This window comes from Mustelus asterias, chromosome 29 (assembly GCF_964213995.1).
Source record: "Mustelus asterias chromosome 29, sMusAst1.hap1.1, whole genome shotgun sequence".
Classification (NCBI taxonomy): domain Eukaryota; kingdom Metazoa; phylum Chordata; class Chondrichthyes; order Carcharhiniformes; family Triakidae; genus Mustelus; species Mustelus asterias.
This window is the reverse complement of record NC_135829.1, coordinates 4,534,153-4,546,664: the sequence shown is the minus strand read 5'-3', so window position 1 is coordinate 4,546,664 and position 12,512 is coordinate 4,534,153. Positions and strand designations below refer to the sequence as shown.

At 47.1% G+C, this 12,512-nt stretch overlaps 1 protein-coding gene across 8 annotated transcripts in view; it reads right to left on the bottom strand.

Annotated features, from left to right (window-relative positions):
• ppip5k1a (diphosphoinositol pentakisphosphate kinase 1a) overlaps positions 1-4,918 on the bottom strand; it is a 156,795-nt gene extending 151,877 nt beyond the window's left edge. For all 8 annotated transcript variants that reach the window (XM_078199923.1, XM_078199929.1, XM_078199926.1 and 5 more), the window contains exon 1: positions 4,804-4,918. The gene's annotated coding sequence lies outside the window, so the exon portion shown is untranslated. The remainder of the gene's footprint in view (positions 1-4,803) is intronic.
• Between the last annotated feature and the right edge of the window lie 7,594 nt (positions 4,919-12,512).

Here is a 12,512-nt window from a genome sequence, read left to right as displayed (position 1 = left end):
TCAAGATACTTGAGCACACGATCCAAGCTGTTGCTACCAGTGCCGTACGGAGGAAACATTGCACTAATGGAGGTGCCTTCTTTGGGATTAGTGTCCTCTGTTAAACCGAGGTCCCACCTGCCCTCATCACCTCACGACTTTGAAACAAAGAGGAGTTTTACCTCGTGCAATATTGATCAATATTTATTCCTCAGCTAATATCACCAGAACAGATTATCTGGTCATTATCTATTGCTACTTGTGGGCTTGCTATATACAAATTGACTGCCACATTTTGTAAACTATTACAGTGACTACACTTCAAAGGTGTGGAGATGTTGGCGTTGGAACTGAGGTGGGCAGAGTAAAAAGATTCACAACACCAGGTTAAAGTCCAACAGGTTTATTTGGTATCACGAGCTTTCAGAGCGCTGCTCCTTCATCATCTGATGAAGGCGCAGCGCTCTGAAAGCTCGTGATTCCAAATAAACCTGTTGGACTTTAACCTGGTGTTGTGAGACTTCTTACTGTATACTACAAAGAGCACTGCATTGACTGTAAAATAATCTGGGGTGTTCCGAGGTGGCGAAAGGCACAACCTGGGCAGAATATTCTGCTCTCCCAAGCGTTTGGTGGCAGAGAGCAGGTGAGTGGTTGACAGGTGCAGACCCCACCATCTTCCCTCCTCCACCCTGACTGAGTGTGTAGTGAGGAGACCCGTGCATGGTCTGGCTGCTCTGCCGCCAATTGAGGCTGTAAGTGGGACATCAATGCCCACTTAATACTTGCATTAACCCAGCAGCAGGCAGGGGGCTAGCCATATGGGGAGCACAACAAGAAAATCCTGATGTGTTTGCTTGCAGGCTCCCAGGTAAATTCAAAGACAGTCAGTGCCTGATTGAGCAACACGCATCAGAGACTGCTGAAAGTCACCCCATGTAAAATTCCTTCACCCCCATCTCCTGCAACCCCCACCCTGCCAATGTTCACCCTTGGGCCGAGATCTTGGACGGGTATAGCATCGGGCGCAGCCATCTCTTCCCCAGTGGTGCTACTGAGCATGGAAGAGTTATAGAATCATAGAATCCTAGAATGCAGAATGAGGCCGTTCGGCCCATCGACTCGGCACCAACCACAATCCCACCCAGGCTCGAAACTCACAACCCCATGCATCCACCCTAGCTAGTCCCCCTGGCACCAAGGGAGAAATTAGCATGTTAGTAAGGTACCTAACAGGTCAATGGCAATGAGAACACAACAATCAGAGGAACACTTGTAATCATAGAATCCCTACAGCGCAGAAGAACGCCATTCGACCCATCGAGTCTGCACCGACCACAATCTCACTCTCGTAACCCCACACATTTACCCTGCTGATCCCCTGACACTAAGGGCCAATTTAGCATGGCCAATCCACCTAACCTGCACATCTTTGGGCTGTGGGAGGAAACTGGAGCACCCGGAGGAAACACACGCAGACACGGGAAGAACGTGCAAACTCCACACAGAGAGTCGCCCGAGGCCAGAATTGAACCCGGGTCCCTGGCGCTGTGATGCAGCAGTGCTAACCACTGTGCCACCCAGTTACCGACATCTGATTGACAGACAGCTCTGAGTGAGCAGCACTTCCACCAATGTCTTTGGGGCTGGGGGGAAGGACTACCATTGATCTGTTAGGTGCCTTACTAACGCACAATGCAGTGGCCCTTCAAATAAAAGATGAAGTGACACGCGGCTCTCGCTGGCTGTGCAGCCAGAGCTATAGAACACCGAAAAACTCAGCCAATGTGTGACATCTTACTCAATGGTTTCATTTTAAAAGTTCTCTAGTTCAAAACATCTTAGAAAAAAGGCTGTCTAAAATGCAAAAGAATACCTGTCCTAGTTTTGAAATTTTTCATGTTGCATTGATTCTTAAAGATTTTACATCCTGGGACAGTTTAAAACGGGGCGGCACGGTGGCACAGTAATTAGCACCGCTGCCTCACAGCGCCAAGGACTCGGGTTCGATTCCCGACTCGGGTCAGTCACTGTCTGTCTGTGTGGGGTTTGTACGTTCTCTCCGTGTCTGCGTGGGTTTCCTCCGGGTGCTCCGGTCTCCTCCCACAGTCCAAAGTGGGATTGGCCACGCTAAATTGCCACATAGTGTCAGGGAGACTAATAGGTAAATGCATGGGGTTATGGGGGTAGGGCCTGGGTGGGATTGTGATCGGTGCACACTCGATGGGCCAAATGGTCTCCTTCTGCAAAGTAGTGTCTTCTATGAAAACATAAACACTGGGATAAAACATCCTTCCAGAAAAATACTCAATTAGAAAGTTCTAAAGAAACACTGCAAGGCTCTCACAACTTCTCGAAGTTGATGAGGTAGCCTCATTTTATTTTGGGCTCCAAATAGATTACATGTAAACAACAGGAGTGTAAGACTCAAATCACTCCCACTGTACTTTACAAAAAAAATCAACTGATGGAAAACGTGCAGCTCCCGCACCACTGGATGTCTGGCATTTCTACAGCAGCAGAGGCTAATTTTTCTCTGGGTATCGTGTTGTGAAATGCAGCCAGGTTCATCAGCTCCATTTCTGGCCCATGTATGGCAGCAGAGGTTGCAGCGATTGGGAATGACTGAACAGACTGTCTTTACTTTTCGAAAGAAAAACAAAGAGGCAAGCTGACGGAGTTTAAAAGGATGAACAGGTTGATGCAAAGAGAATGTTTCTACTTACAGGAGAATCCAAAACCAGTGGCCATAAGCCCAAGGCAACTGCTGATGAATCCAACAGGGAAACAGGAGAAATGTCTTTAGTCAGAGGAGTGGTGAGAATGTGGAACTGGCTCCCACAGGAAGTGGTTGAGGCAAAATACTTAGATGCTTTGAAAAAGAAACTAGATGAGTAAATAAGAAAACAAAGGGAATAGAAAGATGTGCTGTAAGGCTGAGACGAGGAGGAATATAAACAACAGAGAAGTTGCGCCAAATGGCTTGATTCTGTGCCCGATATTCTATATTTTTTTCCTTTTTGTATGGTGCATAATAGAGCTGTTACCACAAGCCGCGGGGAAGAGAGAAGGGAGAAAGAAATAAAAAGATATTTTGATCAAATTGGATGAAGTAGGGTGGAAGAGGCTTGTGCAGCGCATAAATTGAGCCATAGGGCCTGCTTCTGTGCTACAATTAGTATACAAAACCCACTCCGGCGCCTGTTCGGGTTACACTGAGGGAGAATTTAGCACGTCCAATGCACATAACCAATACGTCTTTCAGACTGTGGGAGGAAACCGGAGCACCCGGAGGAAACCTACACATACACGGGGAGAACGTGCAAACTCCACACAGACAGTGACCCAAGCCAGGAATCAAACCCGGGTCTCTGGCGCTGAGAGGCAGCAGTGCTAACCACTGTGCCACCATGCACAGTATTCCATTACACTCAGACTTGTGCCTTGTAGATGGGTGGGCAGGTTTTAGAGAACCCGGAGGTGAGTTATTCACTGTACGGTTCCCAATCCCTGACCTGCTCTTGTAGCCACAGTATTTATATGGCTGGTATAGTTCACTTTCTGGTCAATGGCAACCCCCTGGATGTTGATAGCAGGGGGAATCAGTGATTGAATTTCATGGGGAGATGGTTCAATTCTCTCTTATTGGAGATGGTCATTGCCTGGCACTTGTGTGTCACGAATGTTACTTGACACTTATTAGCCCAAGACTGAATGTTGTCAGGATCTTGCTGCATGCTGACATGCTTCAGTAGCTGTGGGGTCATGAATAGTGTTCAACATTGTGCAATCATCAGCACATTTCTGACTTTATGATAAAGTGAAAGTTATTGATGAAGATGGTCGGGCCTTGGACACTATTGTGAAGAGCTCCTGCAGTGATCTTCCACGACTGAAATAATTTACCTCCAGTACCACAAGCATCTTCCTTTGTACTAGGCACGACTCCAATCTGTGTACTGGTATTGTCACTGGGCTAGTAATCCAGCTTGATGGTAATGATAGAGTGGGAGATATACCAGCCGATGTGAAGTCACAGATTATAGTTGAATACAAATCTGATGCCCCATAGCTCCTCATAGACATGCTGTTTTGAGATGATTGCAACGAGTTGGCCTTTAATCAAAAGAAATTCACAACACTAAACTGATATTCTGCCACGCACACTTCTTGATTGTTGTGTTGTTAAAGTGGCAAAATGAAAGCTTTGACAAACATTCAACAGAAAACACCACATCTGGCAAGGAAATTAATGAGCGCCTGAAACTTCATAACCACCTTGCAGTTACAGGACAGTTACGGATTTTGTTTGAAGAAAACAACTCTTTAAAAAGTAAACACTATTAAGCTATTCTGCATGATTGCCTCACTTGCTACAAGATTTCAGGCTGCCACAACCCCAAGAGGAAGGCACAAGAGGATGGGGTCATCTGTCCCACCATCAGGCTGAAATGCCCTTCCCAATGCAGAGCTCCAGGGACAACTTGCTCTAAATGGGAAGATTGGTGCACATAATTTGAGATGGATGTCTTCAATGTCAAAAACAAATCATGACATTGATTCATTAAAGTCACCCTCAACCCCAACCTGCAATCCACAGCAAATAACAGAGGTAACATCAGCTATGCACATCATTGAGCAATACAAACAGATGGGTATTGACAGTTATTTCACCTTTATCACTTCTAATAAAAATAATTCCAATTAAACATAATGTCAATATTGCTCAGTCATGAAGGTTGATTTCCTCCAAAATTAATTCACTGCATCGAACAAAACAATAATTCGACACTAGTAAACTACACCAGAGGCTTAAATACTCACTGCACGGTCTTTAAGGCTCATTTCTGAGTGAAGTTTTCTTCACTCTGGACAACCTCCATGTTTCTGGCTTCACTCAATATTTAGGCCCCGGTTAGAAACGCCCCTAGCAACCTCCCGGCTAACCTAACCTGCCAGCGGAAGTTGCCTGCCTCACGACTGACATCCTAACCTGCTAGCGGCCGGAGCGCGCGGACCCGGGGGGGGCGGGGCTGTCCCGTGACGTCATCTGTCACTCAGAGCCGCAAAGTCACCTGCAGGGTCTTCCGCACATAGCGCCAGCTCAACGCTTGGTGGCTTGGAGGTGTAACTGCACCTGGAAGCCAATTGCTGTCCTAGAATCCCCACCTCAGCTACACGTCTGGCCAGCTACACCCAGTGTCCCAAACTCACCCACACACCTGGCACCAACCCAGTGTCCTAAACTCACCCACACACCTGGCACCAACCCAGTGTCCTAAACTCACCCACGCACCTGGCACCACTCCAGTGAACTAAACACCTGATGAAGGAGCCTGAGACTCGGAAAGCTAGTGCTGCCAAATAAACCTGTTGGACTTTAACCTGGTGTTGTGAGACTTCTTACTGTGCATCTCATCAAACCAACTGCCTGAAGTATGAAGTTATGTATGTTGGGGGCATGCCCCTTTAAGAGAATGAGTCAGATGACTTTGGGACTGCGCTGACTGTGCTAGGATAACAGGCTAGGATAGGGTGGCATGATGGCACAGTGGTTAGCACTGCTGCCTCAGAGCTCTAGGGACCCGGGTTCGATGCTCGGGTCACTGTCTGTGTGGAGTTTGCGCGTTCTCCCCATGTCTGCGTGGGTTTCCTCTGGGTGCTCCAGTTTCCTCCCACAGTCTGAAAGATGTGCAGGTTAGGTAGATTGGCTGTGCTAAATTGCCCCTTAGTGTCAGGGGGATTAGCAAGGTAAATAGGTGGGGTTATGGGAATAGGGGCCAAATGGACCCTTTCTGCACTGCAGGGATTCTATAAAGACGTATTAATAAACAGTTCCATTAGTTTGCTACCACTGACCTTGTGGTTTATTATTAGTCTCAATATCAGACCACAAACATTATATGAAATCTAGCTCAAAAGCATTCTGCTGAACAGAGTGTTTGCTTAACTGGGGGAATTTGGTGAGTGAAAGATTTGATTTGATTTAATATTGTCACATGTATTAACATACAGTGAAAAGTATTGTTTCGTGCACGCTATACAGATAAAACATACCGTTCAAAGAGAAGGAAACGAGAGAGTGCAAAATGTAGTGTTACAGTCATAGCTAGGGTGTAGAGAAAGATCAACATAATGCAAGGTAAGTCCATTCAAAAATCTGACAGCAGCAGGGAAGAAGCTGTTCTTGAGTCGGTTGGTACGTGACCTCCGACTTTTTCCCGAAGGAGGAAGGTGGAAGAGAGAATGTCCGGGGTGTGTGGGGTCCTTAATTATGCTGATTGCTTTGCCGAGGCAGCAGGAAGTATAGACAGAGTCGATGGATGGGAGGCTGGTTTGCGTGATGGATTGGGCTACATTCATGACCTTTTGTGGTTCCTTGCGGTCTTGAGCAGAGCAGGAGCCATACCAACCTGTGATACAACCAGAAAGAATGCTTTCTATGGTGCATCTGTAAAAAATGCTGAAAGTCGTAGCTGACATGCCAAATTTCCTTAGTCTTCTGAGAAAGTAGAGTTCAGCACAGTGAGGGATGAGGTGCTGTTTCTGGTCTTTTACAGAACAAGGAGTGGTTTAAGATATGGAGCAAGTGGCAGGTGATCAGGTAGATGATTTTGTTAGGTTTCTTTTTTCTCTAAACTGGGCAGTCATTTAAAATTGTACCAAGGAAATATAAGCGCTATATTACAAAGTTATTGATTAACTAGTTTAACTACTTAGTTTTATAAAGGTATACAGCACAGCAAAAGACCATTTGGCCTATCGCAGCTGTACTGGTCAAAGACAAACCATCTAACTATTCCAATCCCATTTTCCAGCACTTGGCCTATAGCCTTGTATGTCTTGTCATTGTAAGTGCACATCTAAATACTTCTTAAAAGTTACGAGGGTTTCTGCATCCACCACCTTTTCAGGCAGAGTGGCAGACTCCCCAAAGCCTGTCCACAATCTACAAAGCACAAGTCAGGAGTGTGATGGTATACACTCCACTTGCCTGGATGGGTGCAGCTCCAACAACACTCAAGACATCCAGGACAAAGCAGCTGCTTGAATAATACCCCAGCCGCCCCCTTAAACATTCACTCCCTCAGGTTGAGAGTGCAGTTAATAAAACATAAAGTATCCTACACCTTATTAACAGATACAGGAGCAAGAAGATTATGTTAAACTCTTATAAAACACTGGTTCAGCCTCAACTATAGTATTGCATCCAGTTTTGGGCACCACACTTCAAGAGAGATGTTAGAGAGAGAATGCAGAAAAGATTCACGAGAATGGTTCTAGGTATGACGGGCTGCATTTATGTGGATAGAGTGGAGAAGTTGGGACTGTTTTCCTTACAAAAAGGAAGCTTAAATGAAGATTTGATCGAGGTATTCAAAACCATGAGGGATCTGGACAGGGTAGATTGGGAGAAACTGTTTTCATTGATGGAAAAACTGAAAACAAGGGGGCATTGGCAAAAGAAGCAACGGTGACATGAGGAGAAATGTTCTCCCATAGCAAGTGGTTGTAGAATCAGGGATGCATTGGTTGATTTGATTTATCACATGTATTCAGATACATTTGAAAAGTATTGTTTCTTGCGCACTATACAGACAAAACATACCATTCATGGAGTACATAGGGAAGGAAAGCAGAGGGTGCAGAATATAGTGTTACAGTCATAGCTAGGGTGTAGAGAAAGATCAGCTTAATACATGGTGGGACTATTCAAAAGTCTGAGCAGCAGGGAAGAAGCTGTTCTTGAGTCGGTTGGTATGTGTTTTCAGACTTTTGTATCTTTTTCCCGACAGAAGAAGTTGGAAAAGTATGTACTGCAAGGTGTGTGGTGGAGGCAGACCCAATCGAGGCCTTCGAAAGGCGATTATCGGAAAAAGGAAGAACATGCAGGCCCATGGGGAGAAGGTGGTGGAGCGGCACTAGGTGAATTGCTCAATCTGAGAACCAATGCAGACAAGATGGGTTGAATGGTCGCAGACACAGGAGGCCATTCTGTGATTCATAGCGAGACAAAGCCCTTTCATTTTTGATCTTCATCAAGGACAAAACAGTCTCCAAGTCACTCTCCAGTAAACACAGCTCTGAGCATCACTGAGTTTAAAGGTTTTTCATTAGTAGGTTTACATTAACACTGCAATGAAGTTACTGTGAAAATCCCCTAGTCGCCACATTCTGGCACCTGTTCGGGTACACTGAGGGAGAATTTAGCACGGCCGATGCACCCTAACCAGCACGTCTTTCAGACTGTGGGAAGAAACCCACACAGACACATGCAGACTCCGCACAGACAGTGACCCAAGCCGGGAATCAAACCCAGGTCCCTGGTGCTGTAAAGCAGCAGTGCTAACTGCTGCGTTGCGGAGTGAATGTGGATACTAGTGTGAAAGTTATCTCCAACATGTCCAGTCATTCCAATCTGTTAAAATTTAACATTATCCTCACATTTCAAAATACTTCCAGCTGCATCAAAGTAAAAAGTAAATCTACACTAATTTCTAAATCTTCAATACACATAACAGTCCTTCAGCCTCATTTCTGAGTGAAGTTTTCTTCACTCTGGACAACCTCCATGTTTCTGGCTTCACTCAATATTTAGGCCCCGATTAGAAACGCCCCTAGCAACCTCCCGGCTAACCTAACCTGCCAGCGGAAGTTGCCTGCCTCATGACTGACATCCTAACCTGCTAGCGGCCGGAGCGCACTGACCCGGGGGGGCGGGGCTGTCCCGTGACGTCATCTGTCACTCAGAGCCGCAAAGTCACCTGCAGGGTCTTCCCCACACAGCGCCAGCTCAACGCTCGGTGGCTTGGAGGTGTAACTGCACCTCCAGAAGTTGTCCTAGAATCCCCACCTTAGCTACACATCTGGCCAGCTACACCCAGTGTCCCAAACTCACCCACACACCCGGCACCAACACAGTGTCCCAAACTCACCCACACACCTGTCCCCACCCCAGTGTCCCAAACACATGGCACCAACCCAGTGTCCCAAACTCACCCACACACCTGGCACCAACTCAGTGTCCCAAACACACCCACACACCTGGCACCAACCCAGTGTCCCAAACTCACCCATACACCTGTCCCCACCCCAGTGTCCCAAACTCACCCATACACCTGTCCCCATCCCAGTGTCCCAAACACACCCAAACGCATGGCACCAACCCAGTGTCCCAAACTCACCCACACACCTGGCACCAACCCAGTGTCCCAAACTCACCCACACACCTGGCACCAACCCAGTGTCCCAAACTCACCCACACACCTGTCCCATCCCAGTGTCCCAAACTCACCCATACACCTGTCCCCACCCCAGTGACCCAAACACATGGCACCAACCCAGTGTCCCAAACTCACCCACACACCTGTCCCCATCCCAGTGACCCAAACACACCCACACACCTGGCACCAACCCAGTGTCCCAAACTCACCCACGCACCTGGCACCAACCCAGTGTCCCAAACTCACCCACACACCTGTCCCCATCCCAGTGACCCAAACACACCCACACACCTGGCACCAACCCAGTGTCCCAAACTCACCCACACACCTGTCCCCATCCCAGTGACCCAAACACACCCACACACCTGTCCCCACCCCTGTGTCCCAAACTCACCCACACACCTGGCAATACCCAGAGCCATAGTTGCAGGCATGAATCTGATAGTGTCCATAAGAACTTGCATTTTCATAGCACCCTTCAAAAGATACACTGCATCACCGACAGAGTTCCCAACTCTCCCTACACCTCTCTAACTCTCTTTCCTCATTTAAGGCATTGTTTAAACCTACCTCTTTAACCAAGCTTTTAATCGTCTGACCTAATATTTCCCTGTGGATAAAAGCAAATTACTGCGGATGCTGGAATCTGAAACCAAAAGAGAAAACGCTGGAAAATCTCAGCAGGTCTGGCAGCATCTGTGGGGAGAGAAAAGAGCTGACGTTTCGAGTCCAGGTGACTCTTTGTCACAGCTCATAAATGTACGTTGTTGTTGTTAACCACTCATAGAATCATACGCCAGAATGCTACCGCCTCACCCACCATGGGGTCAGAGCAGGCGTGGACAACGGAAATGTCTGTTGACCTCGGGTGAGAATTTCCGGTCTCGCTTGAGCGAGGCCGTAAAGTCCACCCATAGAATCACACAGTGCAGAAGGAGGCCATTCAGCCCATCTCTGCACCAACCTCAATCCCACCCAGACCCTCTCTCCATAACCCCACGCGTTTACCCTAGCTAGTCCCATTGACACTAAGGGGCGATTTAGCATGGCCAATCCACCTAACTCGCACATCTTTGGAGTGTGGGAGGTAACCGGAGCACTGGGAGGAAACCCACGCAGACACAGGGAGAATGTGCAAACTCCACACAGACAGTGACCCAAGCCAGGAATCGAACTTGGGTCCCTGGCGCTGTGAGACAGCAGTGCTTGCCACAATGCCACCCCATGAAAGAGAGTCATAGAGTCATAGAGATATACAGCAAGGAAACAGGCCCTTCAGCCCAACTCATTCATGCTGACCAGGTTTCCTAAACTGAACTAATCCCATTTGCCTCCGTTTGGCCCATATCCCTCTAAATCTTTCCCATCCATGTACTCGTCCAAATGTATTTTAAATATAATTGTACCTGCCTTTACCACCTCCTTTGGCAGCTCATTCTACGTATGCACCACCCCGTGTGTGAAAAAGTTTCCCCTCAGGCCCCTTTTAAATCTTGCCCCTCTCACCTTAAACCTACGCCCTCCAATTTTGGACTCCCCCTGCCCTGGGGAAAAGACCTTGGCTATTCACCTTATCTATACCCCTCATGATTTTATAAACATCTATAAGGACACCCCTCATCCTCTTACGCTCCAGGGAAAAAAGTCCCGGCCTATCCAACCTCTCCCTATAATTTAAACCACCCAGTCCCAGTAACGTCTGTGTAAATCTTTTTTTTTTGGCACCCTTATTAGTTTAATAGCAGGAGTGTCGAAGATTTGAAGAATAATCCCCAGGAGAATGCTGTGTACAACCTTGGAGAAAAGCCAATAGGAAAAAAAAATGTTATTTGTATCATTTTCCTGGGCCATTTCTCTCTACCAGATATAAAAATATTGAAATTGGGAAAATAAAGGATGCTTGAATGACAGCCAACTGTATGTTTTTGCTTTCCAATTGGCATTAGCAAGCAGTGTGTCACAGGGATGGATGTGTTGGCCAACTAATGGCTTAAACATGTGGACAAGTCATGTGCTGAAACCTTCAGGAGTACTTTTAATCAAACATGGCAACCTTACATTGAAGGGATACTGCTCAAAAGAAAACTCCCCGTGGCATTAAAAATAAAAAAAAACTGTCTCTTTTATTCTCGTTAAACACTTTTATTGCATTGGAATTTGGTCTATTTGACAATGGGCCAAGACTCATCCAACTGGGTAATGAAAAGTTGAAATAATTTCGCCACTGGTCTACGTAAGGCAGCGTGCTTCGAGGATGAATGTGTCGGACAACCGGTAGTGGCATTGGGCATGGAGAGGTGTGGATGGACTGTGAGATCACGTGAACAAATCTCGAGGAATACATCCAACTGGAGTTAGCCCCACTATTCACAGCCAATGAACTACTTTTCAAATGTAGTGAGTGTTGTTTTCGAGGCAAACATGGCAGTGAATTTATGCACTGCAAGATTCCAAAAACCACAAATGAGATCATCTAGCTTTGGTGGTGTTGAGAGAGGGAAGAATGTCAAACTCCTTGAACCTCGTCCAATTTCCCATAAGATTATTAACATCTGCGTGAACAAGAGTAGAAAAAGACCTCAATTTAACATAAAACATATGAATCCTACAGTGCAAAAGGAGCCCATTTGGCCCATCGAGCCTGCACCAACCACAATCCCACCCAGACCCTATCCTGTAACCCCACGCATTTACCCTGCTAGTCCCCCTGATACTACAGTCAATTCAGCATGGACAATCCATCTAACCCACACATCTTTGCACTGTGGGAGGAAACTGGAGCACCCAGAGGAAACCCACGCAGACACGGGGAGAGCGTGCAGACTCCACACAGACAGTCACCCGACGCCAGGATTGAACCTGGGTCCCTGGCGCTGAGAGGCAGCAGTGCTGACCACTGTGTTGTCATGTTGCTCTATGATTATACAGAAGGAGGCCATTCGGCCCATCGGGTCTGTACCGACCACAATTTCCACCAACCCCCTCCCCCAGGCCCTATTCCCGTAACCCCATGCATTTACCCTGTTAATCCCCCTGACAATAGGGTCAATTTAGCATAGCCAATCAACCCAACCCGCACATCTTTGGACTGTAGGAGGAAACCGGAGCACCCAGAGGAAACCCATGCAGACACAGGCAGAATGTGCAAACTCCACACAGACAGCGACCCGAGGCCGGAATCGAACCCGGATCCCTGGCGCTGTGAGGCAGCAGTGCTAACCACTGTGCCACCGTGCCACCCTATGACTCTGTGAACTTCACATAAGAGATGATGCCTCAGACAATGCAACATTCCCTCAGTACTGCACT